Source organism: Thalassophryne amazonica, chromosome 6, assembly GCF_902500255.1.
Source record: "Thalassophryne amazonica chromosome 6, fThaAma1.1, whole genome shotgun sequence".
Classification (NCBI taxonomy): domain Eukaryota; kingdom Metazoa; phylum Chordata; class Actinopteri; order Batrachoidiformes; family Batrachoididae; genus Thalassophryne; species Thalassophryne amazonica.
The window spans coordinates 82753756-82773850 of record NC_047108.1 but is presented as its reverse complement, the minus strand read 5'-3'; the positions used below and the strand labels follow the sequence as shown (position 1 = coordinate 82773850).

The window sequence follows — 20095 nt, the reverse complement described above, 5'->3', positions numbered from 1 at the left end:
ACGCCCCAGAAGAAGGGTGTGGCCACACCCACCACCAAGAGCCAGCAGAGACAGACAGGAGAGAAAGTGACAGACAGACCCAAACAGAAAAACCCCAGCAAGAGCATAAACAAAACGAAAATTAACTGAAAAAAAAAAACAAAAAAAAACCCCACAAAGCCAAGAAGTAAAAGCAGGCAAAACTCAAACCAATTTTGTGTTCCAATAATTAGTGCTAAATGTATTCAAACCAATAAAATGACAAGAATGCCCAAATTTATGAACCTGCCTAATTTTGTTTAAATAATTATTGAACACTTTCTGTAAATACTAGAAACCATTTCACTTCTCAAATATCAGTGTGTTCCTTTGCTATATGATATATTTAACTGAAATCTCTGATCCAGACAACCAATGATGTTGTGTGGGCCGCCAGAAGAGGAGGTACTGCTGGCCCACCACCAGAGGGCGCCCTGTCTGGAGTGCGGGCTCCAGGCACCAGAGGGCGCAGCCGCCTCACAGGAGCAGCCAGGGTGACAGCTGTCACGCATCACCTGCAACAGCTGTTACCAATCACCTGATCAGCAGGGGTACATCAGCAGGACGACGTCTCCACCTCTTTGCCGAGATATCGCTCTACCTGGAAGGTAACGTTCTCAGCTGACTGTGTGATTTTTCGACAGTAACCTTTTGTGACTTTTGTGCATAGTATAGCAGACTCTTTTTCCAACGAGAGGTGGAGGTAGTTTTCCTGCCGTGTGGATTGCTGGGTGCAAACGCACCCACATTTAATTGTTTTTTGTTCCTCGCCAGCAGTACCAGGTCCGACACGCGGAGGCAGTGGCCACCTGGGAGTTCGGGACTTGGCGGCTCCAGTATTCCCGGGGTCTGGTGGCGGAGGAAATCGTGTGGTTCCGGTTCTGCTTTGGACAGACGTCTTCTATCTTCGAGCTGGGTATCAAACAGATGTTTGGGTGTGTTTATCACCCTCAATCAAATGGGGCGGTGGAACGGGCTAATGGCATTTTAAAGAACAAACTAGCAAAAATCATAGCAGACAGCAATGGCAAACTAACCTGGCTGGATGCGTTGCCGCTTGCTTTATTGTCAATGCGCTCACAAACTAACCGACTAACCCATTTGACACCATTTGAAGCTCTTACAGGTCGGCCGATGCCTATTCCATACCTGAGAGGACCCTACGAAGGACCATCGCTGGAGCAGCTACAAGACGAATGGCATAATTATCTGAGACAGTTAACCCAAATACACAAAACTATCTTTTTGCAGGTCAAAGGTGCTACAGAAGACAGAGAAGCAGAGATTCCACTCGAAAATCAGAGCATCCAGCCTGGTGATCTGGTTTACGTCAAAGTGTTCAAAAAGAAGTGGGACAGGCCCCGCCGAGAAGGTCCTTTTAAAGTTATTCTTGCCTCACGTACAGCAGTCAAAGTAGACGGTAAGGACACTTGGTTTCATTTAAACCACTGCTGTAGGGTTGGTGGCCCAGCGCCCCTGCGGCCTCGGCAAGCTCGTCTTGGCAGAGCCGCCGGGCCAAGGGGGGAAGCAAGAGAAGCCAGAGACCCTACAGCAGCACCGAGGGACGGCCACGCCTCCCTGCAGCCAGAAGAAGCACCGAGGGAAGGCCACGCCTCCCTGCAGCCAGGCGAACACCGGCCAAGGCGCTCACAGAGACTGATTGAACAAAGACGACGCACAGCTTCAGAGAGTAGTGGATCCCTGCCAGATAGAGCAGCGACAGACTCAGATGCAGACTCAGAAACAACTGGAGACGCAGGCCAACAGACAGACAATACAGACCGACAGATAGACAGGCCACAGGAGACATCAGACTCGGACAGCAACTTAGTAGATTTACCGACAGAAGAACCACAGGAAGTACAACCCAGACAAAGCACAGATACACCACACATCCCTAGTGACAGCTCATCTAGTGACGGCTCACTCAGTAGCACATCTAGTAGCACATCTCAACAGTCATCAGAGCAATGATTAAGGAATTATTCAAGGGATTGACAATACTACTGGTGGTCAGTATGGGAGAAAATAGACATCCAAAACATACAACGGACTGTGCCATGGCCATGGCCGCAATAGCAGCTAAACAAGGCATTCTAAACACAGGAAAAACATATAATTTGGTATACATTAAATCAAAAGCCTACAAGAACATAGGAATACAGGGAAAGCTGGGGGATTACATATTAGGCGAAGCCATTAGCATCAAATGTGAAGAGGAGGGAACACTCAACATAGAGGTAATTTGTGATAAAGGAGGATGCAGGGAAACCAAGCAAGACGTAACTGTTACAGTACATGAAGCCACAAAATGGGTAAAAATCAAACCAAGGAAAAAGAGGACAATTAGAAGCCTAGAACAAGCAGTCACTTAGGGAGATGGGATCCCAGTACAGACCTAGCCCGCACACAAGGGTTGAAGACCAATTTATTTTACCAATGGTTGAAATTTTCGGCTAGGCAGATCAGTGAAAAGCCTTGCATAGCCTGTCACCGGAAAGGTGTGATACCTCAGGCTAAACCCCTACCTGATATCAACAACTGTTATAGGAGCCCCCAACATAACTCAGACCAAGCAGAATGCTATACACAATGTGTTATGAAAATGGCAGTAGGTGATGAAAAATATGCTGCCGACAGTAAACTTTGTCCAGTGCCTCTAAGTACAGAAGGAACCGTTCCACCTATGATTAAAATAGAGAAAGCGATGATACACCCATTCTGTATAGCTAAAGGCTTAGTAGCACAATACATAAGCGATTGGCAGGTAGGGACGACCCAGCCAAAACACCACATACAGTGTATGCAAAAGCAGCAAGAATACAAACCGGCCAAAACAGCACGGAACATTACTGTCTGTCACACCCTGCCAGCAGCAGGCATACAGTGTGAACAAATAGTACCGGCCACAGGGGGGTCTGTAATTGGACTGAATCTCACCCATGCTTCATGGGTATCTACTCCAAATTTAGCTAAGGGAACGGTACCCTTAGCTGACATCTTTTGGATATGCGGACAAAGAAGGAAACTCCTGTCATCGCTGTCCCCTAATTGGAAAGGCCTTTGTGCTCCTGTGATGCTCACAGGAGCTATAACAGTAATTGAAATGCCAAATTCAATACAACCCATGCCACAGAAACTTCGTAAGAAAAGAGGAATAATGACACTTAAAACAGACTACAACGTCACAGTAAGAAACGGGATACCAGAAGGGATACCCCGACAGTTAGAAGCCATAGACAGTAGCAGAGTTAAAGCAGATGAAGACGCGGATAAATGGGGATGGGCATTGGCGCTGTTCGGGGTTACTCCAAAATCCGTTCTAGGTTCCAGGAGGTGCAGTGGATTAATTACTTGTGGTATAATCAACAAAGATATTTGAATTGGACATTGGCAGCTGTAGGAGCCTTAACCGAACAACTGCACGCCACCTCGCTAATGACAATGCAAAATAGATTAGCTATCGAGATGATGATGGCTGATGAACAAGGAGTTTGTATTATGATCAAAGCCACCGAATGTTGCACAGCTATTCCCATGCGTACAGGGGAAGACGGAAATTTGACAGAGCTCTTAATCACACTTGAAGAGATGCAACAGGAACTGTTAAGTAACTCCATAGGATGGAGAAATGAAACTGACGATTCTGGATACATTGTAGGGAATGGAATGAATATTGGCCCATTGTTTTCACTGTTTGGGGCTCTAAGGAGAGGGTGGATATCATGGAAAGACTGGTTATACCAGATAGGTGTAGTCTTGGCACTAACAGGGGTGGCGGTCTTGCTGGTAATATGTTGTGGTATTCCCTTGATAAAATTTCTGGTCAATAAATTGATTTCATCCACAGTAGGACAGCTCCCACTGTTAGCCATCCGAGCCCTGGAAGAAAGCACAAACGAAACAGACAGAGAACCAGAATATATGGAAATGGATGAAATACCAATTATCCTCCCCGACAGCCCCCAGCTCCCTAATATTGTGGCGTATACCCCAGATAAGGAGGACTGGGATGGACCGTGCTTGGTGATATTGTAGACGAGGAAGAAGACATGCACGCACATTTACATTCACACACATGCACCCACAAAAATGAGGGATAGGATAGACAATATCTGAAAGAATGACATGGAGCTGTAATAATGAACGTATATGTATATTACTAGGACACAGGAGTATGGCTGAGAGACCAGACTCCCCTGATCAGGGACCTATGCCTGATCTGCCTCTATCAAGTCTGATTGGACTCTCAGAACTGTTTGGAGAAGAGGATATACAGGAGGGATGGTCGAGCCATGATTGGTCGCCACAGCCGCCATCCATCCAGCAGCTAAACCAGTTGGCAACAGAAGGATCTTCATCGTTCCAGCACCTGGCGATGACGGCTTCACAGAATCTGCCTGCAGCAAGAGTCGGCCCGAGGACTCCACCATCACCTGAAGGACCCTTTGGACTCAGGAACACACCCCTTCCGCAGATGCCATGGAGACAGTCACATGTGCCAGTGGCAACGATACCCTCCAGGGGAGGCAGCCAAGGTCGGCCATATGCAGCAACTGCCCGAGTGCATCCTAGACCCAATTCACTGCTAGGACCTGTCCCCAGCTTTCCACCCCCAAGGCAGGAGAGATATTCCGATCAGCCCAGTACCTCTGGAGGAGGATCAGCAGGGGTGGACCTTAGTCGAACTCACCCACCAGGACAGAGGGGAGCTTTGTACAGGCTGCTAAATGCCCAGAGTGTCCCAACCACTTGCCTGTGCGACATCAACAATACTCCCCCCACACACAAAATGCCTTCCCCCTTGTACTTCCTGTCCCCTGGACTGCACAACCTTAATCTGGTCATGGTCACCCCACTGGACATGGCAATCTTGGTTCGAGAGCTTCGTCTTCCACAAGAGTCTGTTCCAAAAACCTTGGAGCAGCTCCTGCCCCTCACAAATCACATTCCCCATGGGCTATTTGAGGAAATCATGCCACAACTGAGTCAGACAGCTGCATACCTGTTAAGGATACACCGTGACAATGCCAACATCTCTTGTGCTCAGGAGGGCCTCCATACTCAACTGTGTGGTCTTCAGTCTAGTATGGACATGCTAGCCAGCATGATGGAGCATATGGAAAGGGAACAGCTAGGGCTGGCCACCACCATCCTGAATGTGGGCAAGAATTCTCTGGGGGCCCTGTACAACCTGGCCAAGCAGCACAAGGAGCTGGAAAGATCCATCAGAGAACTGCACGACTGTCTGAAAGCCAGAATTCCTGATCCTTCCCCCACTACCCCTGAAAGGCCAACCTCCCCATATTCCCCAACTTCTCCCAAAACTTCAGACGCTGAGTAAATGCTGAGGAGCGCGGACTGACGTAATGGCACTGAAAACGGCCTATGATCTTGGTTCTTGAGTTTGAATTGCGGACTGGTTCCAGAAATCCGAGTGTAAATAAAAACAAAGAAGGATATATGTTAGTAACGAAGGTTGGGTAAATGTCTGTCCTTACCATCATCTGCGTAACACAGATAAAGCTAAATGCGTACACATAGATATCACATTGCAAAGTTATAAAAAGGGGACCCTTACACGGCGTGTTTGGAGATTTAGTAGTAAAGATGCACCATAGGGACCCCTTTTTCTTAAATTATAGCATGCCTCAAGAGACATGCATCGCCTAAATTTGGCGTCTGGCCAAAAAGGGCATTAGAAAACAAGCTGAAAAAGAAGAAAAACAAAGTGGAGAATGTTGAGAAATGGCCTATAATGAAAACCATTATATGATTGACTAAGGCAAATGACTTAAGGACGGACATGAAGGGAAACCATTTATTGTGTTTATCATTTAACTAGACATAGCTGCGCTAACCTTAGAATAGTTTCTTGATTGGTTGACTAAATAGTGGTAACGTAGGGGTTATTTGATGCATTTAAGTAATAAATGTGTGACTCTTTAACAAAATAATATGTAGAACCAAGTATAATGGGTTGGAGCCTCTGGTTGAGTGAGTCAATAGATGCCAGAAGATGATTGGTTGCACTGATGTCAATGTAAAGCCTTTACTTTGCCATGATTAAGAGGTTGCTGTAACTTGTTTTATGTGGCCATTTTAAGTGCCTTGAATTACACCAAAACTCAATGTTTGAATGTCACCTTGCGTTGATATAATCCAGCTAATTGATCACCTTGTGCCTTAGTATGTAGGTTCACCTGCACTTCAATATATTTACCGTGTGAAATATCACTGATATTCATATCCGCACCAGAGTTATCAGTAATTCGAGTGATGTGTTTTTCTTTTTTATTGCAATGCACAAATGAAGATGTCTTGTCAGTAAACAACCCAAGAGTATAGTTGATGTAATGGGACTCTTTCGAGTCCCAGAGGAGGGACTGTAGAAGAATTTTTAGGTCCTTATTTGAACTATGATGAACTATCAAGTGTCCTGATCTGAACTGTATGTCCTCTGGCTGAACTAGCAGGTGTTCAACCCAAAAAAAAGGGCTCTATTAGTCATTCGGTCTGTCAGGGGCTTTCCAAGGCCTTTTAGGTGCTTTCCCGCAGGCCACGTGCAGGGGCCTCAGGCCAGCTGCACCTGTGGCTGAGGCCACGTGCGGGGGGGGGGGCCTCAGGCCAGCTGCACCTGTGGCTGAAGGTCTTTTAAAAAAATCAGTTGTAAATCCTTCACGTTTTAATGGGAGCGTTTGTCACATTGAAATAATGGCCTAACACCTGCTTAGGGTTCACTAGAGGACGCTTCCAATAGAAAACCATGTCTTGGGAATGAAATAAATAAAAAAGTCGAAGGAGGAGCGATGCCCGCGGGTCTCCAATAAATAGATGAGCGCGGTTGTCACATATTCAGTCTCTCTAGAGGACTCAGTTTGTCTAAGCTCTGTGTCGAAGGCTTAAATAAACTTAAAAACTCTGTGCATTTTATCTTGCTTAAGGCTGAATTATTCTAAAGTGTTGTGTCCTTTTCTAGCATATCACTTGCAATTAGTTTGTGTTATCTAAAAGACGACATCCCGAGAAGACTAAAGACGAACCACGACACTGTTTTACATAAAACTATGCATTTTAATGATATTTTTGACTATCATTCTGATATATGTGAAAAGAAAAATGTGATTTGACAGTTACTTGGTAGGGGAAGCACTGAAAATACAATGAAAATTATTTGCTGCCAGACTGATACCCCAGACCGACAAAAATACACATATGAGGCTGGTTGCTGCTATTTAATCTTCTGATTAGCAGAAAATGGTATCTCTGATTGGACTGAGAGCAATCACCCTGTCTGCACGCACTAGAAATGTTCTCTGTTCCTACTGCAAAGCAAGACGATGACAGTGCCAATCTACTAAAGAAACATTATATTTGAGTGATAGCTGATACTTTTTAAAACCATTAAAATCATTCTGAAATAAATACAGACTATAGGCTTTTTTATTTCAGAACAATTTTTTTAGTCTTTAATATTTTTTCTCCATAATAAATCGGTTAATTTACACCTGAACAAGCCCAGGAACCCTTGAGGTTCCTGGGCTTGTTCAGGTGCTTGTTCAGGTGTTCAACAGGTGTGCTGTTGCTTCCGACATGTCTGTGCAGAACATGACTCATTTTTGGAGCTGGGCAGTTTACTAAATGTTTGCCTGCACTGATTATTCAACTAAAACAATCATGAAATGTATAAATCCAGAGTTTTCTTCAGAAATAAGAGCTAACATGGGAGAAAAGTGAGCTAGCTTATGGACAAAGTTAGGAACGTAGTTAGGAGAAGTTAGGAATCAGTGGTCCACCTTGCCAATGAAATACTGTCACCTCTTCCCTTCTTTGCCTCTCCTCCTGCACTCGTCTGTGAAAAGTGTCTGCAGTAGTCTGAGGGACCAGGTGTACTGAACCATTTAACATAATACTACAAAGACAAGATATTTAATGTTCAAACTGCTAAAATTATTATTGTTTTTGTGCAAATATTTGCTCATTTTGAAATAGATGCCTGCAACACGTTTCAAAAAAGCTGGGACAGTGGTATGTTTACCACTGTGTTACATCACCTTTCCTTCTAACAACACTCAACAAGCATTTGGGAACTGAGGACACTAACTGTGAGTGTCATGATTGGGTTTAAAAGGAGCATCCCCAAAAGTCTCAGCTGTTCACAAGCAAAGATGGGGCGAGGATCACCACTTTGTGAACAACTGCGTGAAAAAATAGTCCAACACTTTAAGAACAATGTTTCTCAATGTTCAATTGCAAGTAATTTAGGGATTCCATCATCTACAATCCATAATATAATCAGAAGATTCAGAGACTCTGGAGAACTTTCTACACATAAGCGGCATGGCCAAAAACCAACACTGAATGCCCGTGACCTTCGATCCCTCAGGTGGCACTGCATTAAAAAACAACATTACTGTGTAAAGGATCTTACTGTGTGGGCTCAGGAACACTTTAGAAAACCATTGTCAGTTAACACAGTTTGTTGCTACATCTACAAGTGCAAGTTAAAACTCTACCATGCAAAGCAAAAGCCATACATCAACAACATCCAGAAATGCTGCCACCTTCTCTGGGCCTGAGCTCATTTGAAATGGACAGACGTAAAGTGGAAAAGTGTGCTGTGGTCTGATGAGTCCACATTTCAGATTGTTTTTGGAAATCATGGACGTCGTGTCCTCTGGACAGAAGAGGAAAAAGACCAAATTCAAAAGCCAGCATCTGTGATGGTATGGGGGTATGTTAGTGCCCATGGCATGGGCAACTTACACATCTGTGACGGCACCATCAATGCTGAAAGGTACGTCCAGGTTTTGGAGCAACACATGCAGCCATCCAAGCAATGTCTTTTTCAGGGTCGCCCCTGCTTATTTCAGCAAGACAATGCCAAGCCACGTTCTGCATATGTTACAACAGCGTGGCTTCGTCGTAAAAGAGTGCGGGTACTAGACTGGCCTGTCTGTAGTCCAGACCTGTCGCCCATTGAAACTGTGTGGCGCATTATGAACTGCAAAATACGACAACGGAGACCCCAAACTGTTGAACAACTGAAGTCGTACATCAAGCAAGAATGGGAAAGAATTCCACCAACAAAGCTTCAACAGTTCGTGTCCTCAGTTCCCAAACGCTTATTGAGTGTTGTTAGAAGGAAAGGTGATGTAACACAGTGGTAAACATACCACTGTCCCAGCTTTTTGAAACATGTTGCAGGCATCCATTTCAAAATAAGCAAATAATTGCACAAAAACAATAAAGTTTATCGGTTTGAACATTAAATATCTTGTCTTTGTGGTGTATACAATTGAATATAGGTTGAAGAAGATTTGCAAATCATTGTGTTCTGTTTTTATTTACATTTTACACAACGTCCCAACTTCATTGGAATTGGGGTTGTAACTCTTGTTGGAGCGGGATCCATTGCAGTCCCCGTAAAGTGCATTTTACTCTGCAAAATTTGCTGTGTGGAACAGTGAGATTCTGGAAATGGTGTCTTTAGTGGACCAATTACAGCCTGTGCTGCCTCCATGTGATCTCCGTTGTCTCAAAATGTAGTTACAATTTTTGGGAAGTGCACATCAGGCTATGGAGAGGGGTTCAGAGGGGGTTTGCAACGATGTAGAGGGCTCTGCATGGCTACGGCGTTGTGGATATTGAGTAGCATGAATTGAGATTAAGAGAAGCACCAGAACCCTAAAGACTTGGACACACAGTTTCTGTTACTGTGCACGTTAAACAATACCAATGTGGCCAAAATATGAGGTTAAATGATTCTTGCCTCTTATTAACCACAGCTCAAAATATCAGAGCTGAATATGCAATATATTTTAGGGAGTACTTCGGGAATTTCTACATCCAATAGTTGCACCAAGAATTTCAGGGAATAATAATATGACCCCTTTAAAATTAGCCAATGTATTCTGATTGTGCTGTTATAGAACTTGCCAAATCACCAAAGTCTGACAAGAATCAGATCTAAGAGGAGCCGGAAGTGACTCAAATGTGACACATTTTGGACAACAAAGGAAAAACATCAACAACAAAAAAAACATCAACAACACTCATTTCACTTCAGCCACTAATGTGAACACAGCCTGATCCTGGAGGCAAATTCAGCCATCTATTTATCTAGATGCAACAAAAACCAGTGACACCCACTCACATCACTTCAAAGATTCTGCTGTCAAATTATTTTAGCTCCACACGTGACAGACTGTCACACTGTGTGCGCGCGCGTGTCAACGACAACATGGTGACACAGTTTGTATACGATTTAATATGAGAGCAAAAGCAGGACTGGTGTGGGAGCCACACCTACCTGAACTATCGGGCAGTCACCCACAGACACGGGTCACCCCACGTAAGGACGGGTGGGTGTCAGTTGACAGGCGCCAAGGAGAGTGAGCATTTTTCCACCGATGTTCACTTACATGGCAATCCCACCTGCTGTGCGTCAAACAGCGGCCACGCCGAGCTCCGGAGGGGGGCCTGGAAGCAGGTGGACAGCCGTCAACGTCGTCCTTTAAGACCAAGTCTCCAACTCTTCGGACGGCGAGGTGTAAGAGGAAAAAGACAAGCCGAATTTAGGCTGCAAGGCGAAGCAAAATCCTGGATATTTTCCACCTTATTCCCGGTTTCCCCTCCTCTTCCTTTCCTGCATTATAAAGCGCGAGGCACTTCTTCAACCGCCGTCTTCTTGTCAAACACTCCGACAAAATACGACAAACACACGAAAAACACGCATGTGCCCCGGCTGGTGGTGGTGAGGGGAGAAATATTAGAATACGGGACGGTTTATATCAGCAGTGAAGCAAAATGGCGACTTTATTACGAAGGAGGAGTAAAAAAAAAAAAAAAAATCCTTGCGCTGGCTGGAGCTAAAGGGAGGCACAAAAATATGTTTCGAGCCGTAATGTCGACAGCTGAGATACGTTTGGTTAGAGTAAAAGAAAACGAAGCGGAGGAAAATGAAGAGAAAAGACGACTGTGTCGCTTTGGCGTCCTTACCTGGGGATTCTGAGTTTTGTTTTTTTTTACACGGACATGGACTCGGCGGCCGCGTACAGTATTACAGTAGAATGTGCGCGCGTGCTGGGTCACGCGCGCATCCATTCCACCTTTGACAGCTCCAAGTCTGCGAGGAACTTACAAACTCTCGCGTTATTATTATTAATCCACACCATATAAATCAATTGAATTATTATTTAAAAGAAAAAAAAAGAGTCGATGTACGGCGGTTGCTGCTGTTCTTCCCGTCGTAAAAAAGGGAGGAGAGTCTGGGTTAAAATACTTAAATCGACTGTGTTTTAATCCTACATTAGATTTAGTGAAGTGCACTCGGCCCTTTCCAGGATTTAGTCAGTACCAGCCTCTCCGTAAACACCGGGACAGCGCGTTATAACAGCTTTATATGTGTGTTTATAGGCGCCTTTCGTGACATAAATGTCATGTCAAAATTCGTGGTTACTATTAAGCCAAAACGTGATGATAATACCTTAACAACACCACAGGCCTTGTCAGTGTTGTTTTTTTTAACAATTTGGCTTTGTGCTTGCTGACGCATTTAGCTCTACAAATAAATGATTAAAATTCACTAATGTGCTGTTATTGTTTCTGTTTTCTTCGTAAAACAACAGATGCTTTCTCAGCCTTTGATTGGCGCCAGGCGTCATGACCTAATATTTCCGATTAGTGGAAATCGTCAGAAAACATGATGTCATCGAAGGGTAACAGCACTGCTCCGTGTGGCCGATAGGGGGCAGGACAGACGCGTGGAACCTCAGAACCGTGGACCTTAAAATGAACCCACCCTCCCAAATAAAATGAAACTAGTTGTAGTTATCCTGTTTAGTACGTGCCAATACAAAGACAATTACCGATTATCCTTCAATTAAAACGTTATTGTTATTGTTGTTGCTGTTATAATCCCCAAAACAAATACAACTTCAGTTTCCTATAAATTGCAAGAGATCAACTAAAAGGAATTGTTAAAAATTATTAAAAGAATCGTTTTATCACCCAAAAGAAGTGGTGTTTCTACATGTGAAAAGCTGTCACACATTCGATCTATTTATGTTTATGCAATTATTATTATTATTATTTTATTTTATTTTTGCAACTTTTGTACCTATTGGTCTCCTAATAGAATAGATAGATAGGCAGATTTATTTTATGCCCAAGGTTCATCAACATTGGTATTCCAGCAGGGGGCGGTGCTGGATTTTCATTTGTTTGCAGTTCCCTTGTAGTTTGCTTTCGTACTACGGGTGTTTAAAATGGTGTTTTCTTCTCGTTGGGCTTCACAGGATTAGTTCGTAACACATTTAGGCAGACGGATATTTCCACACATTGACAGCTGCCACTCTCCTGCAGAGTCTGTGCCAGTGATCAATTTGGCCTCCAGATGTCTTTATTGGCTGCTGATGAACAGGTTCATTTTCACTGGCAGTGATTTATGTTCTCATTCCTCCTCTGCTGATTGAACAAAAGTCTACTTAATGGTTTCTAGGACTGGCCATATGGAGTGGGCAGTAAAGTTCACTAAAAGTATCTCAGAGCCTCCATCCTACAATCAAAGGTGTGGTTCTTATTGATTTTTTTAAGCACTGAAATCATAAAAAAGATTTACTTCTGTACAACTAAAATTGTGCTCTCCTTCACATTCAGATAACGGGTTCACACTCATATCTCCAATCTGATCAGAATTCTCCTTTATGAATTTTGATCCACATGGGTTAAAATACAGCTACAAGATTCTGTGGTAACATCACAGCTGATGTGGGGAGGCGTTGGGGTCTTCTGAAAGTCATGCTGAGGAACTCAAAGGGTTGAACAGTACTGCCGCACTACATATGATAATGTTAACTTCATGGAGCTGGAGAAATATATTAGATCTTCAATTACATCTGAAAGTTGTAATGCCATTGGTGTGTTAGGAAAACCCCAAGCAGAAAACCACATCAGTGAAAAGTCAAAACAGCCCTTATTTTCAGCTGAAACAGCTTAGCAGGAATTTACAGAGAAGTCAGTCCGTTCACAAAAGAGGTCCATGTGGAAACAGGGTGGTGCCTTGGTTGAGAACACAGGTGGGCAGTTAGGGTCTAAAACAGGAAGGCAAACCCAAGGGCGACAGCGTTCATAAGAATCAAAACACTGTTATCAATCAAACAAGAAGACGTATCAGGAAGCGGCAGGCAAGGCTCAAAAAACGCAGAAGCAGTGTGCATCAGCAACTTCAGAATGAACATGAGGAATGAATATGTGAGAGTCGTAGCAATGGAAGTGAGACAATCTGGCACTGGAGTGTTGGGCTGTGGATGGTGAAATAGGGTGTGACTCAGTCAAAGGAGGAAGGGAGCATGCACGTGAATCTGGAAACCCGTGGACAGGAAGTAAAGGCAATGGAAACACCCAAGGAGTAGCCTGCCAGACTACGGACGCACAAGGATAAACATCATTCATGAGGAACAAATATAATACGTAGGAAGTAACACAAGAAATATACACTCAGACATCAGAAACAACACCAGAGGTGTGAGCCATGACAAAAGTGTAAAAAAAAAAAAAAAAAAACCCAAAAGAAAACAACACAGAAGAAGAAAGATCATGATGGACACAGCTAGTAAGCATAGGGGACAAGAAATTCCACTAGGAAGAAATCAGGGTAAAATGTGGACATATTTCACTAAATGTTTTGCTGGATATCTGCAGGACAGGTAAAGACAAAGCTTGCACAGGTCTGCTATGTCAACTGTTAACACAATACTGTAGTGAGTTACAAACAGGTTGTTACTTGGTTTACTAAAATGAGTCAGTACAGAATCTAAAGTTTTAGAATAACTTTGTTAGATGTATTTTTTAAAACTGTAATTTAAACTTCCCAGTTCTGACTGAATGCAGCAGGAACTTTGAATATTGTGCATCCTCCTGAGATTTTACTGTACAGATAATATATATCTGTACAGTAAAATCTCAGGAATTGAATCCTAGAAATGATGAAGACGATCATAATGGACTGGCAGTGGACTCCAATGCAGAGAACAACTGTCAGGCAAGTGAAAACAGATTTATTGTCAACAAAAAGCTCAGTCCTAAACAGCTATTACAGCTGGGTTTGGACTTGGACAGGCAGTAGGTCAGTCACACAGGTGATCAGTCTAACAGGTATCAGTCTTTCTATGGCAGAAAGCAGAGGGTTATCCTAAAACAGACAGAAGGTCAGTAACAGAGAGTTCTCATATCAAGCGGTCAATCCAATACAGCAGGTAAAAATCAGGTACGTGGGACGGCAGCAGAGGTTTGCAGTGTGGAAACACTGGAGATATGCACTGGAACAGTAACACAAAGAGCAGGATGAACCTATGTATACAAACTGCTTTATGGTGACTAGATTTCTACACAAAGTACAAAATTGTAAAATGGGGATGCACATTGACTTAGTTTATGTTTATTATTATGGTTATTTCATTCCACCAGAGGTGTAGAATGCATGAATGATTTTATTTTGTTTTTTTCATACTTGCTTCATTTATACACTCTTTTTCTTGCAAGCATCTCCAGTAGAGCAGGTGCTGAACAGGAGCTGATGAAAAAGGACAGCTTTTTTTTTATTTTTTTTTCTATCCAGCATCAGATGACTGAGTTCCATCTGATCAAAACAAAAAGATAACAGTAAAGAAGCTGGCAGAAAATTGTCAGTGTTTGGGTCTTCTTCTTTTTTTTTTTTAAATTACAATAACAAAAGAGCTTTCAAAAAATGTACTTCAGATTTCCAAATCTGACAGAAAGAAAGATAAGACACTTAATAGTAAACACTACCCAATTAACCACAGTCCTCACTATGTGCCTGTGCCTATGATTTATTCTCCGTCAGGGTTGAGGTCATTGTTCACTGAATCTGTTCATGGCAGGTGTGCCTTGTTTATAACAGGTGAAATGCTTCATGTCCCTCAGTAATTGGATTCCTGTGAGTGGGAGACAGGCAGCTTAGTTTTGTATTCACAGTCGTGAATGGCAAGCCACAGCACAGATGCAAGGGACACTCACGCCGTAGCAAACACAACATGCAGCCCATGTAATTCTATGATTTATTCAGGTTTGCCTCATCAATGCTTCTTTTCCTGCCACATTTATTTTGTTTAAAAAAAAAAAGATTGGTGGAAGGAGAAAAAAAATAAGTGATCCGTGTTTGCAGAAAGCATCAGGACGGAGGACAAGCTAAAAGGAGATGAGAAAGAAGAGTCACATTTAACCTGCTACATGAAATCTACACCTAACAGTGCAGATTTTACATTTCCATGTGAGATTTCATCATATCTTAGTCTGTTCCCGCTTATTTTGGAAACAACCTCTGAATTCATGTGTGAGATGTAAAACATTGCTCGACCGGGACTGAGATATTTTTGGATCTGTTACAAATCTATCCAAATGTGAACAACTTCAATCCAGCAATAATTACCATATTTTCCAGACTAAGTATTTTTAGATGTTCGGCTGGTCCTGTGACTTGTATTTTGAAGCAACTTTTTAAAAAAAAAAATACTTCACTATCATCTACAGCCATAAGATGGCACCATCCACATGTGTCCCAAGCTGCTTCTTTATACTGGTCTGAATGAGGTTCTGTCTGAGCCACACTCTGGAGCTGGATTGAGCTGGCATTAGACTGGTGCATTAAGATGGATGCCAATCACTGTTAAAACAAGAAAAAAAAAATCTGAATGTACCTTGAATGCGGTAGTGCCATGTTTAAAAAAATATGTGCTATTTCTAGACTGATGTGACATATATGTTTTTTTCTCTTCACTGAACATTTTTGGACAGATGTAATGTGACATATCGTCTGTAAACACGCCATAAAACAGAACACAACAGATTCATACAGTTTTGGCCTTTTGTCTGATTATTTGTGCATATCAGGTTTACACTATCACCAGTGCAGGGCTAGGACAGCAAAAATGTAAATAAGTGGGTGGTTTATCCTGGACATGGAGTGCCTACATAATGATAGGGTTTTGAGAAGGGGCTCTAGAAGGTGAAGGCTCAAAATATTGAGAAAATAAAATATACAACGTGGCGTGAATGCCAGGCATCATGTTTAGAGGAAACCAGGCACAATCCCTATAGTGAAGCATGGTGGTGGCAGCATCATGCTGTGGGGATGTTTTCAGCAGCAGGAACTGGGCGACTAATCAGATGAATACAGTAATGCACAGAGACATCCTGGATGAAAACCTGCTCCAGAGTGCTCTTGACCTCAGACTGGGGTGATGGTTCATCTTTCAGCAGGACAATGACCCTAAGCACACAGCCAAGATATCAAAGGAGTAACTTCAGGACAACTCTGTGAAGGTCCTTGAGTGGCCCAGCCAGAACCAGGACCTGAATCCAATATTTAAGAAGACATGATGCTGTAATTACAGCCAAAGGTGCATCAACAAAGTACTGAGCAAATGTTGTGAATATTTACATACATGTGATTTCTTAGTTTTTTTTTTTTTAAATAAATTTGCAAAAATTAAAAAAACTTTTTCATGTTGTCATTATGGGGTTTTGTGAGTAGAATTTTGAGAGAAAAAAATTAATTCATACCATTTTGGAATAAGATTGTAACATAAGCAAAGTGGAAAAAGTGAAGTGCTGTGAATACTTTCTGGATGCACCGTACATCAGGAATGTGAGAATATTCAGAGCAAAGTTTCTTTTGTGACACTATCTTCTATTCCCACATAAAACCCAAATGAAATCTTTAAGATAACACACAGCTACAGCTGTCAGGGCAAAAAGGAGTGGTTGAAACAGATATCCCGGGGAGCTCTGCTGCATTTCTTTGTTATGACCACCATAGCAGATTACCGGAGAAACAACTGAGGTGACTCAACAGTTTTGTTCCAATTAAAGAAGTGTGTGTGCGTGTGTACCTTCTTAAAAGAGACTTACACAAAGATAGAGTGCTCTCGCTGTGTTTCTGTGTCATCTTTATAGTAATAACGTGAAAATCAGGAGAACTCCTTCAATTCCTTTATTCAAACAAAAACCAGAATTGATCACATTCCCCGTGTCCTCTATGGGTTCGTTCACACAGTTGCGTTACGTGTATAGCATAAAAGTACATTTGTTTCAGTCATAGATGTTCACACATCTTTTGGCATTGCACATTAGCACATAATGTATGGTAACGCGCCTTGACACTTCTGCAGTATTTTTGCATCAATGTGTGATGCTCTTCCTGTGGTGTTTTTCAACAGTGTGTTTATTAGCAGAGTGTGGCAACATGTTCATGCACCACTGTTTGGAGCCACATGTTGTATGGCTGGGGGGGCCTGGCTGCCTTTTTGTTTCTGTCTTTTGTTTTTCCTTCCAGGTGGCTTGCATTTGGGACTGAGTGGCTGTGTTGCTGAGGTTATCAGGACCTCACCCTGATCACCTGCGGCTCGTCAGGACTCACAGCTGTGGTGCATCTATATGGATTGGAACATGGTGGCATTTAAGACTGGAGTATACAGTGTGTATTTGCCAGAGACTCGACCTTGTGACCAGACGGGTGAGATCGTCGTCTCGGGAGCCATCTCATCATCAGTGGATGCAGAGAACGTCCAGGGTTTGATGCACGGTCTGTGAAAGAGGAGGGGGTGAGGTCTCACGCTCGTCAGCACACTTCCTGAGGTATGTTAGATTTTGTGACTAACGTTTATACAGTCAGTAAATGTGGTGTCCCTCACACCTTATTATATTGAGCTGTACGTTAGTCATGTATCGGCTTCCACTGCAGTGGAGTTTTGTGAACTGGATGTTCCATGCCTGCAGGTTGGGAAGCTGATTAGTAATTAAGCCAGGAAGTGTTTGCTGTTTATGTACACCTTTCAGTGGTCTCTCTGTGTGTAGAGTGTGGACTCACATAATGGTTCCTTCTTTCACAGACTCGGTTTGTTGCGGCCACCTGGGGGGTGTCGGCGGGGTCCTTGGGTCCGAACGGCTTCTGGCTCCGGACCGTTAGCGCTGCTGGGAGCGCACCGTATCACCACCACGCCAGACCGCACATTCTTTTGTTGTTTTGTATCACTTCACTGTTATGTATTAAATTCAGTTAGCCTTTGTACCGTGCTCTGCTTATTTCATACTGGGTCCTTCAAACGCTGGTCGGTTCTCCGAGCTGCGTCCGACACATAACACCACATACTGTTTTATTCTTTCACTGCCAGTAATCAGTGCATTTGGGATGTGTGAGACAACAACTATTTGTTTCCATTCAAAACTATTTTGACTCATATTTCATCATGTATATTTTAGTAGCCAAAGAGTCACCTGAGAGAAATTTTTCGGTGCTCCTTGGCACCGATTACCTCCCTCGTATTGTGTCTGTCTCGGATATAGCGGCAAAATTCTGGTTAGTATTTTCAGATTTTATATCAACTGTGTGGTACTGTAGGTGTGCACAGCTCACCATTAGCATTAACACTGTACACAATGTGTGCCTCTGCGTGAACGAGGTGTTACCCCTACAGCAGATATGTTCGACTTCTTCTGACTCAAAAATTATCAGACAAAGTAAATCAAATGTATTAACTGGGAAATTCAAAAACATAAAACAGCATGTTTTCCCCCCTTTTTGTTCGACTCCTTTAAAAGGCCAGATGTGTGCATGTTGGAAGGGGAGATAGCCATTATTTGAATTCAAACAGGATGAACATCATGTCAGATGTTGCTTAAACATCAAGCAAACTTACTTCAGTTATGCTCTATAGTTTGCATTAAGCGAGCTGTCATATTTTGAGTTCTGAGAATTTGAGTCAGTGTAACATCAAGGCAAAAAAGGAAAAGAATACCACAAAAGCTTGTCCTTTCTCTTCATCTTTGTGTTTGAGAAGTAGCTTATGCAACAATATACGCAAAGGATAAAATGAGAAACCTCTGTTTGACCAAAGTGTATCATTTCTTTAGCAAACATTCATTATGTATCCCAGCATGTCTTCATCTATCTTTGAAATTATTGCTTTATGAAGCAAAGACTATTACAATAACCCACATTATTTCTATGTGTCCTCTGGATTCCTTTAATAAAAGATTAAGTACAGTTACAGTACAGACAGAACTACAGGGTGTGTTATTCTATAACACTCATATACTGAATATATACACAATGCTAAGTTCTGCAGCTCAGAAAGAGTGAATGCAGGAATGACACATTTGACGTCAACCATTTCGTATTTAATAGTCAAATCTAAAATATTCAAAAAACTGAAGTCCTGAGAGGAGAATGCACAGTGAGAATAGAACCAGGCAAGCGTAATGCAGTCAGAACCAATTTAAAATCTGTTTGTTCTCTTACTCCTCCCAGGCCCTTTGGCCATTTTCCACCAAACTTGATATGTGGATGATAGTCAACCCCAGGATTTTGTTTTTGTTTTTTTTTTGGCAAAGGTCATGATCAAAATGAATAATTTCATTCTGATGTCCACCAAACGTGGCACATGTAGCTGGGTTCTAGAATTGCCCAGGCGGGATCAGTTACCAAAGGTCAATCATTGGATTCAAATGTCAAAACATAAGTTTTTCACTTCAATTTGCACCAAACATAGAACACATATAGAGGTGGTTTCTGAAATTGCTCAGGATGAGCATATTTGCCAAAGGGCAATCATTGTGGTCAAGTTCATGTGTACCTGTTTGTTGGCCTATTCCTACCAGGTCCTTTTGCTAATCTTGAACACCAACCCAATTGTTTAGGAGGAGGAAGTGCTAATTTCTACCAAATTTGGTATGTCAGTGAAGGTTAGCCCCAAAACCGGCTAAGAAATTTCAAAAATTCAAATCTGGCAAAGGTCAAAGTCAAGTAACTTCATTTCCAACTTGATTTGGTCCAAACGTGGCACAAACTTTGGTGGCTTCTAGATTCCCTGGCAAGGTCAGCCAGAGGCAATCATTTAGGTGAAGGTCAAGGTTATTGGGGGCAAATGTCAGATTAGCATCATGGTTACTGTCTTCATGCCCACAGGTACTATTACTTAATTTTTTAATTTCTGATTAACTTTAATGGGGCTATGGGTAGTTCTCTTAAAACTGGGCAGCAAGAGGAAATTTGTGT

General features: G+C 42.6%; 1 protein-coding gene across 8 annotated transcripts in view; it reads right to left on the bottom strand.

Annotated features, from left to right (window-relative positions):
* The window catches only part of znf512b (zinc finger protein 512B), a 135323-nt gene extending 124285 nt beyond the window's left edge, over positions 1–11038 (bottom strand). For 3 of the 8 annotated variants that reach the window (XM_034172611.1, XM_034172616.1, XM_034172617.1), the window contains exon 1: positions 10331–10990. The gene's annotated coding sequence lies outside the window, so the exon portion shown is untranslated. Of the gene's footprint in view, positions 1–10330; positions 10992–11019 lie in introns of those variants that run through there. The other 5 variants (XM_034172615.1, XM_034172619.1, XM_034172614.1 and 2 more) reach the window with 4 other exon arrangements.
* Between the last annotated feature and the right edge of the window lie 9057 nt (positions 11039–20095).